This window comes from Oncorhynchus clarkii, chromosome 11, assembly GCF_045791955.1.
Source record: "Oncorhynchus clarkii lewisi isolate Uvic-CL-2024 chromosome 11, UVic_Ocla_1.0, whole genome shotgun sequence".
In the NCBI taxonomy this organism is placed as follows: Eukaryota; Metazoa; Chordata; class Actinopteri; order Salmoniformes; family Salmonidae; genus Oncorhynchus; species Oncorhynchus clarkii.
Genome location: NC_092157.1, coordinates 23,132,853 through 23,147,420, shown reverse-complemented (window position 1 = coordinate 23,147,420; position 14,568 = coordinate 23,132,853).

The window sequence follows — 14,568 nt, the reverse complement described above, 5'->3', positions numbered from 1 at the left end:
GTCGGGGCGTGACAAAAAAAAAAATGAATGCAACCAAGTGCTTCCTGTAGTTGTTGATCAGTCTCTCACATCATGTGGAAGAATTTTGGCCCACTCTTCCATGCAGAACTATTTTAACTCAGCAACATTTGTGGGTTTTCAAGCATGAACTACAACATATCAATAGGGATTAGGTCTGAACTTTGACTAGGCCGTTCCAAAACTTCAAATGTGTTGCTTTTTAACCATTTTCATGTAGACTTGACTATGTGGTTTGATTCACTGTCTTCCTGCATGACCCAGCTGTGCTTCAGCTTCAGCTCACAGACGGATGGCTTGAAATACTCCTGTAGAATTGTCTAATACAGAGCAGAATTCATGGTTCCTTTTATTAAGGCAAGTCGTCCAGGTCCTGAGGCAGCAAAGTATCCCCAAACCATCACGCTACTACCACCATGCTTGACCGTTGGTATGAGGTTCTTACTTTGGAATGTAGTGTTTGGTTTTTGCCAGACATAATGGGACCCATCTCCGTTGGTATGAGGTTCTTACTTTGGAATGTAGTGTTTGGTTTTTGCCAGACATAATGGGACCCATCTCATACAAAAGGATAACTCAAGTTTGCCAAAAAAGCACCTGGAAGCACCTGGATGCTCATCAAGACTCTTGTTAGAATGTTCTATGGACAGATGAGTCAAAAGTATAACTTTTTGGATGACATGCCTAGCTAGACGATATGCCTAGCTTTCCTTGTTTGATATGCCTAACTTTCCTTGCCATCATTAGCTAATGTTCTACCAGCCAGATGAGAGCTAACTAGTTAGCTACTTCGCCAGCTAGCTAATCAAAACAAAAGTACATTTATTGGCTAGATACCTTTACTGTATTTGCCTGTTCGTTAGCTAGCTAGCTTTCAGCTGACTGGTGTTAGCTAGCTACAGAGGATAACTGCTGGACATTGTACAAGCAAGTTAATGTTAGCTAGGTAACCTAGCTAATGAAAATATGTGCTTGAATCTATTGATTAACCTCAGCTCGAAAACCACGGCTAAATATTCAGCTAGTTCTGGGGGGGGGGGGGGGGGGGGGGGGGGAATTGTCTGGTGACCCTACTGCTAACGACCCTGTTAAAAATACGGTATGTGGTTCTCGTTAACAGACCGATGGCTCATGACGAGAGGCAGGAAGTGTGTTGTGGACCTCCAAGCAAGTTGATTTGCACATTTTCATCGAGATTGGTGTCATATTGGCTTAGCTATGATGGCAGGGAGATTTAACACTGAGCCTCAACCAGTCGCCGTGTCTATAATATACAGGCTTGATATTGAAAGCAGCGGTCTACCATTATCTTCTCAAAATGGTTATTCCATATCTTGTTTAATTTTGTGTTATGTAAGAGTGAAATTAGTAATTCTAAAGTACATACAGTGCCTTCGGAAAGTATTCAGACACCTTGACCTTTTCCACATTTTGTTACGTTATGGCCTTATTGTAAAATGGATTAAAAAATATATAAATATCTTATTTACATAAGAATTCAGACCCTTTGGTATCAGACTTGAAATTTAGCTCAGGTGCATCCTGTTTCCATTGATCACCCTTGAGATGTTTCTACAACTTGTTTGGAGTCCCCCTGTGGAAATCCAATTGATTGGACATGATTTGGAAAAGCACACACTTGTCCATATAACAATATAACATCCCACAGTTGACAGTGCATGTCAGAGCAAAAACCAAGACATGAGGTCGAATGAATTGTCCATAGAGCTCCAAGATAGGATTGTGTTGAGGCACTGTAACGGTTTTCGTCTGGTGAAGGAGAAGAGGACCAAGGTGCAGCGTGGTAAGTGTTCATTTTAATAAACAAAATAAACTGAACACTGAAATGACAAAAATAATAAAGAGCGAAAACGAAACAGTTCTGTAAGGAATACGCACAAAACAGAAAACAATCACCCACAACCAAAATGGGGAAAACAGGCTACCTAAGTATGATTCTCAATCAGAGACAACGATCGACAGCTGCTTCTGATTGAGAACAGAACCATACCAGGCCAAACACAGAAATACAACATAGAAAAAAGAACATAGACTACCCACCCCAACTCACGCCCTGACCAAACTAACACAAAGACATAAAAAAGGAACTAAGGTCAGAATGTGACAGGCACAGATCTGGAGAAGGGTACCAAAACATTTTATGTAGCAATAAATGTCCCCAAGAACACAGTGACCTCCATCATTCTTAAATGGAAAAAGTTTGGAACCACCAAGAATCTTCCTAGAGCTGGCCACCCGGCCAAACTCAGCAATCGGGGGAGAAGGGCCTTACTCAGGGAGATGACCAAGAACATGAGTTCCTCTGTGGAGATGGGAGAAACTTCCAGAAGGACAACCATCTCTGCAGCACTCCACCAATTAGGCCTTTATGGTAGAGGGGGCAGACGAAAGCAACTCCTCAATAAATGGCACATGACAGCTCGCTTGGAGTTTGCCAAACAGCACCTAAAGACTATCAAACCATGAGAAACATGATTCTCTGGTCTGATGAAACTAAGATTGAACTCTTTGGCCTGAATGCCAAGCGTCACATCTGGAGGAAAACTGGCACCATCCCTACGTGAAGCGTGGTGGTGGCAGCATCATGCTGTGGGGATGCCCTGCTCTGGAGTGCTCAGGACCTCAGAATGGGGCGAAGGTTCACTTCCTAATAGGACAATGACCCTAAGCACACAGTCAAGACAACGCTGGAGTGGCTACGGGATAAGTCTCTGAATGTCCTTGAGCGGCCCAGCCAGAGCCCAGACTTGAACCCAATCTAGCATCTCTGGAGAGACCTGAAAATAGCTGTGCAGCAGCTATTCAACCTGACAGAGCTTGAGAGGATCTGCAGAGAGGAATGGGAGAAACTCCCCAAATACAGGTGTGCCAAGCTTGTAGCCTCATACCCAAGAAGACTCAAGGCTGTAATCACTGCCAAAGGTGCATCAACAAAGGACTGAGTAAAGGGTCTGAATATTTATGTAAATGTGATATTTCAGTATTTTATTTTTTATACATTTGAAAAAAAAAATCTAAAAACCTGTTTTGCTTCGTCATTATGGGGTATTGTGTCTAGATTGATGTGGGGAGAAATAATTTAAACAATTTTAGAAAAAGACTGTAACATAACAAAATGTTGGAAAAGTAAAGGTGTCTGAATACTTTCCGAATTCACTGTAGGCAATTTGTTTCTGAATAGGAAAATAAATAGCAACAACTGCTTTTCTTATGTAACTTCATCATGTTTAACTTGATGTAACTTTACCATCCCATTCACATAACTATAGAATCACCCAACAAAGACTGCATCAGTCTTTCTCCAATTGTACATTGTACCTTTGTGGTAATGAAAGTTCTCTGTAGGTGACATTTCCTGCACGGAGTGGTTGGTGGTGGGTGTTAATGCAGAGGAAAACGGCAGAAAATCCCACCATTTTGGGTAAGATATTGCACCTCCAAGATAAAGGCAATACATCATCTTATCATGTACAATAATTGTTTATTCTTGGAGATTCTGCAGAACAAATTTGAACTGCTGCCGAAACACAATTGTGTCCAATAAAGGACATGTCTATTGCAATACCTATTATGGATGTGATTGTCGAAGGAAGGTTGTTTGATCTTGGTAATAATGGCTTAAGGTAGACAGAATCAAGATCCACAGTGGTAGCGATTGTACTCATGATTGGAATCTGTAACAATCTCAAACCCTTTCCTGTTGAGACAACAAGTAGAATGTCTGGTATAATTTCTACATTCTTAGAACTGTAGATGTTCCATGTGAGTTCTCCCATGTTCTACGTTTTCACAGAATTAAGCTTTGCACAAGGGAAGGAGACGCCAAAGTGTACGTAAACAGGCAGAGAGAAAATAAGTTAGCTTGGAGCGTTCAACATATTTGCATGTATTATTAATTACACAGTTAATGACCCCAGGGATGAGTCTTGATGAGCTTGATCTACTTAGTAATTATCTTCATACAGTATCTATCAGTCCCTAGAAAGAATCCCTGCTACACCAGCGATGTCTACACCAAGATAGAGATAGTAATATAAATACAGTAGACTACAGAAGAGAGATACAGTGTCTACACCAAGACAGAGATAGAGATAGAAATAGCAATAGAGACCAGGGGAGAGATACCTAATACAGTATGTTTACAATCTAAACCAAGACACTTGACCTTCTTCTCCTTTACCATGTCACAGAAGTAATATATTGTGTAAAGAATGAATGGCCGTTTATTCAATTAAATAACACAGTATGTGCTGTATAGGTGGTAGTTTTGCTAACACAACCAGATTGGTATAAACCACTATACTGTACATATACAGTTCTATGTTGCATGATCACACAAAATAGACTGTGAAAACTAAATGCAACAAACAAACAGACAAACATGTTGGTTATTTGCCATAAAGGAAGCAGTTGTTATAAACTAGTGACAGAGTACTTCTAATAATATATGAGTGCCAAATTTCACAGTATATTTACCCTAGTTTAGCTCATTAAGATTCACAGGCAACGCTAATGATAACAGTCATCACAGGAAGAGGCACCACCACATGTTTATTATTTCACAGCAGTCACATTACAGATTCAGGTGTCAAACTGCCTCTGACTCCCATTACAGTGACAACAGGAGAGCATGGACCTTTTCCATATCTCCCAATGCTTCTTGGTTTCACTATTCCTCAGCCTGGCTGCCACTAATATTTACATTCAATAAAATAGCTAACAGGATCCCTTCATATCTTCTAAGTTGTGTTAAAGACAGTGTTATGCATTTCTATTGAAGTGTGGCACGGCAGATAAGCCTCAACTGCTTGAAGCGTGCAACTTTGAAGTTGTCCTCCGTTGCTTCGCCTTCTTATAAGTGGTGTTTATTCAGATGCGGTGATGAAATCAAATATATGCTGAACAGTAAACGGCATGGTGGATAGACTGTCTGCCTCGGGATATCTGAGGTTATAGATGTGTTTAGCTACAGTCTATTTTGAACCTTCCTGATTTACTTACATGAAGTATATCGTTGGCTATGTTGTTGAAGAAGTCAACATGCATTTGAAAGAAAACAATGCACCCTGTAGTTTAGACGTTCTTGAATTCTAAGTTCTGTATAATACAGTAATAACGTCATGGTAATTGTACAGCCTTGGGCATTGTACTTCAGAGCAGAGATGGGAAGTATCTCTGTTACATGTATTTAAAATACGTATTTTAATTACTTCTGAGTATTTTATATACCATTTCTTTATAGCGGCCCCGTTCACACTGTATTGCTAACAAAAGTCTGGTGGCACTATGGTGTGAACCAACAGGACCCTGAACAGCTTATACCCCCAAGCCGTAAGACTGCTAAATAGTTAATTCAATAGTTAACCAATAGCTACCAGGACCATCTGCATTGACCCTTTTTCCACTAGCTCTTTTTCTGCTACTTTTTATTATCTATCCTGTTTCCCAGTCACTTTATCCCTAACTATACTGTATGTACATACAGTATCTACCTCCATTAACTCGTACCCCAGCACATCAACTAGGTACTGGTACCCTGTGTATATAACCGAGTTATTGTTAACCATTGTGTATTTATTCCTTGTGTTATTATTTATATATATTTTTGTCTCTGCATTGTTGGGAATGCAGTAAGCATTTCACTGTTAGTCTACAGTCGTGGCCAAAAGTTTTGAGAATGACACAAATATTAATTTTCACGAAGTCTGCTGCCTCAGTTTGTATAATGGCAATTTGCATATACTCCAGAATGTTATGAAGAGTGATCAGATGAATTGTAATTAATTGAAAATTCCCTCTTTGCCATGCAAATGAACTGAATCCCCCCAAAAACATTTCCACTGCATTTCAGCCCTGCCACAAAAGGACCAGCTGACATCATGTCAGTGATTCTCTTGTTAACACAGGTGTGAGTGTTGACGAGGACAAGGCTGGAGATCACTCTGTCATGCTGATTGAGTTCGAATACCAGACTGGAAGCTTCAAAAGGAGGGTGGTTCTTGGAATCATTGTTCTTCTTCTGTCAACCATGGTTACCTGGAAGGAAACATGTGCCGTCATCATTGCTTTGCACAAAAAGGGCTTCACAGGAAAGGATATTGCTGCCAGTAAGATTTCACCTAAATCAACCATTTATCGGATCATCAAGAACTTCAAGGAGAGCGGTTCAATTGTTGCGAAGAAGGCTTCAGGGTGCCCAAGAAAGTCCGGCGAGTGCCAGGGCCGTCTCCTAAAGTTGATTCAGCTGCAGGATCGGGGCACCCCCAGTACAAAGCTTGCTCAACAATGACAGCAGGCAGGTGTGAGTGCATCTGCACGAACAGTGAGGTGAAGACTTTTGAAGGATAGCCTGGTGTCAAGAAGGGCAGCAAAGAAGACACTTCTCTCCAGGAAAAACATCAGGGACAGAATGAAATTCTGCAAAAGGTACGGGGATTGGACTGCTGAGGACTGGGTCATTTTCTCTAATGAATCCCCTTTCCGATTGTTTGGGGCATCTGGAAAAAAGCTTGTCCGGAGACAAGGTGAGCGCTACCATCAGTCCTGTGTCATGCCAACAGTAAAGCATCCTGAGACCTTTCATGTGTGGGGTTGCTTCTCATCCAAGGGAGAGGGCTCACTCACAATTTTGCCTAAGAACACAGTGATGAATAAAGAATGGTACCAACGCATCCTCCGAGAGCAACTTCTCCCAACCGTGCAGGAACAGTTTGGTGACGAACAATGCCTTTTCCAGCATGATGGAGCACCTTGCCATAAGGTAAAAGTGATAACTAAAACATCGATATTTTGGGTCCATGGCCAGGAAACTCCCCAGACCATTGAGAACATGTGGTCAATCCTCAAGAGGCGGGTGGACAAACAAAACCCACAAATTCTGACAAACTCCAAACATTGATTATGCAAGAATGGGCTGCCATCAGTCAGGATGTGGCCCAGAAGTGAATTGACAGCATGCCAGGGTGGATTGCAGAGGTCTTGAAAAGAAGGGTCAACACTGCAAATATTGACTCTTTGCATCAACTTCATGTAATTGTCAATAAAAGCCTTTGACACTTATGAAATGCTTAAAATTATACTTCAGTATTCCACAGTAACATAGGACAAAAATATCTAAAGACACTGAAGCAGCAAACTTTGTGAAAATGTATATTTGTGTCATTCTCTAAACTTTTGGCCACGACTACACCTCTTGTTTACGAAGCATGTGACAAATATTTTATTTGCATATTTAAAGACATGGTATATGGGGGTGTAGTGAGATATCCAATGGGCTGGACGATTCTCTTCTCATCACTCATCTTGAAAAAACATATACTAAAAACATGGAAATCAATCAAGCCGCCATCATTAACACAATGGAAAAATCTAATGATTAATTATTGAAATATTGTGCATGGGCTACAAAGAGAAACTAAATTGTTCAGTTTCAGGCCATGTGGCGGAATGTGAAGCGGGCACTAGAGATGGGGTTGTGTGGGTCTGGGCAGCTCTGATGTTTGTATGATGTTGTTATTTGTATTTGTATTTGTTGTATTCTTTATAAAAGATCAAATCAAATGTATTTGATGATTTGATTCGATAAGACCGTCTACTAAATGAACAAAACAAACTAAACAATTGCAAAGCATGCTGAGTTTTACTTAAAAAAGCTCCACCCCAAAACAAGGCCAATGACAGTACCCAGTGTGCTTTGCAGTTGTTCACTTTCACATATACTGAGTGTACAAAACATTAGGAACACGTTCCTAATATTGAGATGTACCCCCTTTGCCCTCAAAACAGCCTCAATTTGTTGGGACATGGACTACAAGATGTCTAAAGCGTTCCACAGGGATGCTGGCCCATGTTGACTCCAATGCTTTCCACAGTTGTGTCAAGTTGGCTGGATGTCCTTTGGGTGGTGGACCATTCTTGATATCCACGGGAAACTGTTGAGTGTGAAAAATCCAGCAGCGTTGCAGTTCTTGACACACTCAAACCGGTGCGCCTGGCAACTACAGTACTACCATACCCTGATCAAAAGCACCTAAATCCTTTGTCTTGCCCCTTTGTCTTTTGTCTTTACTGACCCTCTCAATGACACACATACACAATCCATGTCTCAATTGTCTCAAGGCTTAAAAATCTAACCTGTCTAATCTACACTGATTGAAGTGGATTTAAGGTGTTTATACTGTTGTACGCTCAGGGTTTGCATGAACATTTTGGTCATTTAGCAGACACTCTTATCCAGAGTGACAGTGCATTCAACTAAGGTAGATAATCAACAACATATTACAGTCATAGCAAGTAAGACGTTTCTGTAACCGTGACTGAGCATTATGTTGCTGTTCTGCCGGCTACTTGCAAATGTATTTTTGTATTTTAAAATACAAAATACATGTATTTTAATTAAATACAATACTTTGCAAAATTAGGTTTTATTTGACTTAGATACATTGGTCTTTAGTGTATTTTGTATTTTTGTAATACTAATTTGTAATTGATGCCCATCCCTCTTCAGAGAAACATAATGTAAGTATTTTGCATGCGTCATGGACAAAACATCCATATTTATGAAATATGTTTCGGTACCAGAATCTCAGAGGCATTTTCAGTAGTTCTTCTTTATGGTCAAGGATTTGCAGATAGAATGATGGTGTCCTGTAGTAAGATTGAAAGTTGAATGTGTTTTGATGAGCTTTCTTTTCTTCCTCTCTTTTTTGTGGAGAAGAAACCTCGAGAGGAACCAGAGAGACTCAGAGGGGAGTCTCATCCTGGATACAGCCAGATTTTGTCAATCACGATCTCAACCCTTTCATGTTTTAATTTAGCCCCGTTTCTATTGGAACATTGGGGAAGTTTCTGTAGCACACACCCACGCACGCGCAAACACACACACACACACACACACAGCTCATTAACTGGCCCTGGCGTATACGAGTTGATACCCAGTTAGCCCCCACGTAGGGGAGATGGGACAGAATGGAGCCCACAACAGAGAGCCATTTCCTTTGATATTCAATTCTGCATCATGTTGTATTCAGTGACAGTCCATCAGATTCTTCAGACAAAAATAATAGTAACTATTTTTCGCAAAGGCAGTCGTTACACAGTTACAGCTACACAGCATTCAGAGGTTTATAAATCATTGTGATAAGGAACTTATCTGGATGGTCTCTGAGTCATAGGGTTTCTTTCAATAAGTGCACAGAGTCCCAAATAGTACCCTATTCCCTATATAGTGCACTACTTTTGACCAGAGCCCTGTGGAGAGCAGTCAGTGATATCAATTGACTATCCCCAGGTTATGGAATCAGATGCCTTTCTCTCCAGGTGTCTGCTTGGAATCACAGTGTGAGTAACAGACAGAGACCCAAACTTACTGTATAGCATGACAGGCCCAATAATGCAAACGACAGACAGACAGCTGCGTGGTACTTATCATTAGTTCTGCCACATCCTTAACGGATACTGACAGGTGCCATGGCTGTGGAAGCCAAATTAGTCAGATCAACACACACACAGACACAAACACACAACCGCACACACACACACACTGTAATGAATTGCTGTTTTACAGTGTTAATGTAATTCCAACAGCTGGATGTCTGTGAGAGATGAACACTATCGATTTTGTTCCTGCTTAATGGAATATATTAGAATACATTACAACAAATAAACAAACAAACTAACAAACAGGTAATAATACAGTAATATGTCATCTGAAAATAGTGTTAAAATTATGAGGCTTAAAACCTCAAAAAGTCTCAGCCATTGAATTTGTATTGAATTTGCCTTTTACTGCTATAGCCCAGAGAAACGCATTGAATAACACATTCATAAATGGCAAAACAAATCATAAGGAATAAGGTTTTGAAGTGTCTGTCCTATATCTAGCAGATATAAGAAAGCTCAGGAAATATTGTCGTTTTTTCGGACATATACAGTGGGGCAAAAAAGTATTGAGTCAGCCACCAATTGTGCAAGTTCTCCCACTTAAAAAGATGAGAGGCCTGTAATTTTCATTATAGGTACACTTCAACTATGACAGACAAAATGAGAAAAAAATCCAGAAAATCACATTGTAGGATTTTTTTATGAATTTATTTGCAAATTATGGTGGAAAATAAGTATTTGGTCACCTACAAACAAGCAAGATTTCTGGCTCTCACAGACCTGTAACTTCTTCTTTAAGAGGCTCCTCTGTCCTCCACTCGTTACCTGTATTAATGGCACCTGTTTGAACTTATCAGTATAAAAGACACCTGTCCACAACCTCAAACAGTCACACTCCAAACTCCACTAATACCAAGACCAAAGAGCTGTCAAAGGATACCCAAAACAAAATTGTAGACCTGCACCAGGCTGGGAAGACTGAATCTGCAATAGGTAAGCAGCTTGGTTTGAAGAAATCAACTATGGGAGCAATTATTAGGAAATGGAAGACATACAAGACCACTGATAATCTCCCTCGATCTGGGGCTCCACGCAAGATCTCACCCCGTGGGATCAAAATGATCACAAGAACGGTGAGCAAAAATCCACACGGGGGGAGCTAGTGAATGACCTGTAGAGAGCTGGGACCAAAGTAACAAAGCCTACCATCAGTAACACACTACGCCGCCAGGGACTCAAATCCTGCAGTGCCAGACGTGTCCCCCTGCTTAAGCCAGTACATGTCCAGGCACATCTGAAGTTTGCTAGAGAGCATTTGGATGATCCAGAAGAAGATTAGGAGAATGTCATATGGTCAGATGAAACCAAAATATAACTTTTTGGTAAAAACTCAACTCGTTGTGTTTGGAAACAACCCCCCCGGGCAACGAAGGAGTGGCTTCGTAAGAAGCATTTCAAGGTCCTGGAGTGGCCTAGCCAGTCTCCAGATCTCAACCCCATAGAAAATCTTTGGAGGGAGTCGAAAGTCCATGTTGCCCAGCAACAGCCCCAAAACATCACTGCTCTAGAGGAGATCTGCATGGAGGAATGGGCAAAAATACCAGCAACAGTGTGTGAAAACCTTGTGAAAACTTCCAGAAAACGTTTGACCTCTGTCATTGCCAACAAAGGGTATATAACAAAGTATTGAGATAAACTTTTGTTATTGACAAAATAATTATTTTGCACCATAATTTGCAAATAAATTCATTAAATATCCTACAATGTGATTTTCTGGATTTTTTTTCTTCTCATTTTGTCTGTCATAGATGAAGTGTACCTATTATGAAAATTACAGGCCTCTCTCATCTTTTTAAGTGGGAAAACTTGCACAATTGGTGACTGACTAAATACTTTTTTGCCCCACTGTATTTTAACCCCTTATTTTTCTTGGCACACAACTATGATGAGAAGTGAAAGGAAGAAAATGTAACAGCGATGGGTTGTGGTACTTGGAATATTATTTTTTGCAGGATAGCACTTTTAAAAAGTGGCAATATTTGGAGAATAAAGTAGAAATATTTTGATAATAAAGTGGCAGTTATATTTCTAGATTAAAGTAGGGTATTTGGTTAACTGTCGCTATACGCACCATCGTTGAAATGTCTGCAGTTAGATGATTTGGTTAACTGTCACTGTGTGCGCCACAGTTGAAATGCCTGCAGTTAGATGACCTCGTGAAATTATACTTTAGAATTGTCTTTAGAAACAATCCTTTCTCTTTAGGCACATAATAATTGGGGACCTGACCGGCACAAGGAGTCGCTAGAGCGAGATGAGCCAAGGAAATCCCCCTGGCCAAACCCTTCCCTAACCCGGACAACGCTGAGCCAATTGCGCGCCGCCCTATGGGGCTCCCGGTCACGGGATCGAACCCGAGGTTGCATTGGCGCCTTAGTGCCTTAGACTGCTGAGCCATTACTATAATCTAACAGCCAACCGGTCTAGCCTCTAGCCTCTATAAGGTGCGTAAGTGGTAGCCTATGTTAGCGGTGTAGCTGAGACAAATTGCCAATGATGAAGACGATGCCCCTGTTGTGGGATAACCTATGCATCCTTCATTCCACCTATCCTTGAAGACATCACCGATAGATGGATTGTGAAAGGAGATACAGTATTACTCTAGGCTATCAACCAAGTCATGCCAGATCAGTGATTATTTATTTATAGCCTACAATTGAAGTCGTAAGTTTACATACACCTTAGCCAAATACTTCTAAACTCCGTTTTTCATAATTCCTGACATGTAATTCTAGTCAAAATTCCCTGTGTTAGGTCAGTTAGGATCACCACTTTATTTTAAGAATGTGAAATGTCAGAATAATAGTAGAAAGATGTAACGGCTGTCCTCCTCCGATGGAGGAGTAGTAAGGATCGGAGGACCAATGCGCAGCGTGGTACATGTTCATGCTCTTTATTAAAACAAACCATACCAGGCCAAATGCAAAACACAACATAGAAAACGGAGCATAGACAAACCCACCCAACTCACACCCGACCATACTAAAACAAAGACATAACAAGGGAACTAGGGTCAGAACGTGACAGTCCACCCCCCACGTCCCGCGCCAGAGCCACCACAGCGGACAGACACCCCCCCCCCCCCCCCCCCCCTCCCCCCAAAAAGGTGCGGACTCCGGCCGCAAAACCTGAACCTATAGGGGAGGGTCTGGGTGGGTGTCTGTCCGCTGTGGCGGCTCTGGCGCGGGACGTGGACCTCACTTCACCATAGTCTTTGTCCGCCTCCTCAACCGCCTCTGTGGCCTCTTTCGAGCGGTGACCCTCGCCGCCGACCTCTGACTGGGGACCCTAGCAATGGATCCCGAATGGACAGGAGATTCCGGCAGCACCGGACAGGCGGGAGACTCCGGCAGCACTGGAGTGACGGGCGATTCCGGCAGCTCCTGGCTGACGGATGGCTCTGGCAGCCTGGTGTGGGGGGCTGCCACCGGAGGGCTGGTGCGTGGAGATGGCTCCGGATAGACCGGACCGTGAAGGCGCACTGGAGTTCTCGAGCACCGAGCCTGCCCAACCCTACCTGGCTGAATGCTCCCCGTAGCCAGGCCAGTGCGGCGAGGTGGAATAGCCCGCACTGGGTTGTGCTCGCGAACCGGGGACACCATGCGTAGGGCTGGTGCCATGTACCCCGGCCTGAAGAGACGCACTGGAGACCAGATGCGCTGAGCCGGTTTCATGGCACCTGGCTCGATGCCCAACCTAGCCCGGCCGATACGAGGCGCTGCGATGTACCGCACCGGGCTATGCCTGCGCACTGGGGACACCGTGCACCTCACTGCATAACACGGTGCCTGCCCGGTCCACCTCTCTCCACGTTAAGCACGGGGAGCTGGCGCAGGTCTCCTGCCTGACTTTGCCACACTCCCCATGTGCCCCCGCCAATACATTTTTGGGGCTGCCTCTCGGGCTTCCAGCCGCGCTGCCATGCTGCCTCCTCATACCACCGCCTCTCGGCTTTTGCTGCCTCCAGCTCAGCCTTGGGGCGGCGATATTCTCCAGCCTGTGCCCAGGGTCCCTTGCCGACCAGAATCTCCTCCCATGTCCAGGAGTCCTGAGATCGCTGCTGCTGCCCGTTACCACGCTGCTTGGTCCTTTGGTGGTGGGTGTTTCTGTAACGGCTGTCCTCCTCCGATGAGGAGGACTAGTAAGGATCGGAGGACCAATGCGCAGCGTGGTACGTGTTCATTCTCTTTATTAAAACAAGCGAACACTGAAACAAAACAATAAACGACAAGTGAAATAACCAACCGAAACAGTTCCGTGTGGAACACACAGACACAGAAAATAAACACCAACGAAACACAAGTGGGAAAAGGCTACCTAAGTATGATTCTCAATCTAACGACACCTGCCTCTGATTGAGAACCATACTAGGCCAAACGCAAAAAACAACATAGAAAACGGAACATAGACAAACCCACCCAACTCACGCCCTGACCATACTTAAACAAAGACATAACAAATGAACTAAGGTCAGAACGTGACAAGAGAAGGATTTATTTCAGCTTTTATTTCTTTCATCACATTCCCAGTGGGTCAGAAGTTTACATACACTCAATTAGTATTTGGTAGCATTGCCTTTAAATTGTTTAACTTGGGTTAAATGTTTCGGGTAGCCTTGCACAAGCTTCCCACAATAAGTTGGGTGAATTTTGGCCCATTCCTCCTGACAGAGCTGGTGTAACTGAGTCAAGTTTGTAGGCCTCCTTGCTCGCACACCCTTTTTTAGTTCTGCACACAAATTTTCTATGGGATTGAGGTCAGGGCTTTGTGATGGCCACTCCAATACTTTGACTGTTGTCCATAAGCCATTTTGCCAAAACTTTGGAAGTATGCTTGGGGTCATTGTCCATTTGGAAGATCCATTTGCGACCAAGCTTTAACTTCCTGACTGATATCTTGAGATGTTGCTTCAATATATCCACATCATTTTCCTGCCTCATGATGCCATCTATTTTGTGAAGTGCACCAGTTCCTCCTGCAGCAAAGCACCCCCACAACATGATGCTGCCACCCCTGTGCTTCACGGTTGGGATGGTGTTCTTCGGCTTGCAAGCCTCCCCCTTTTTCCTCCAAACATAGCGATGGTCA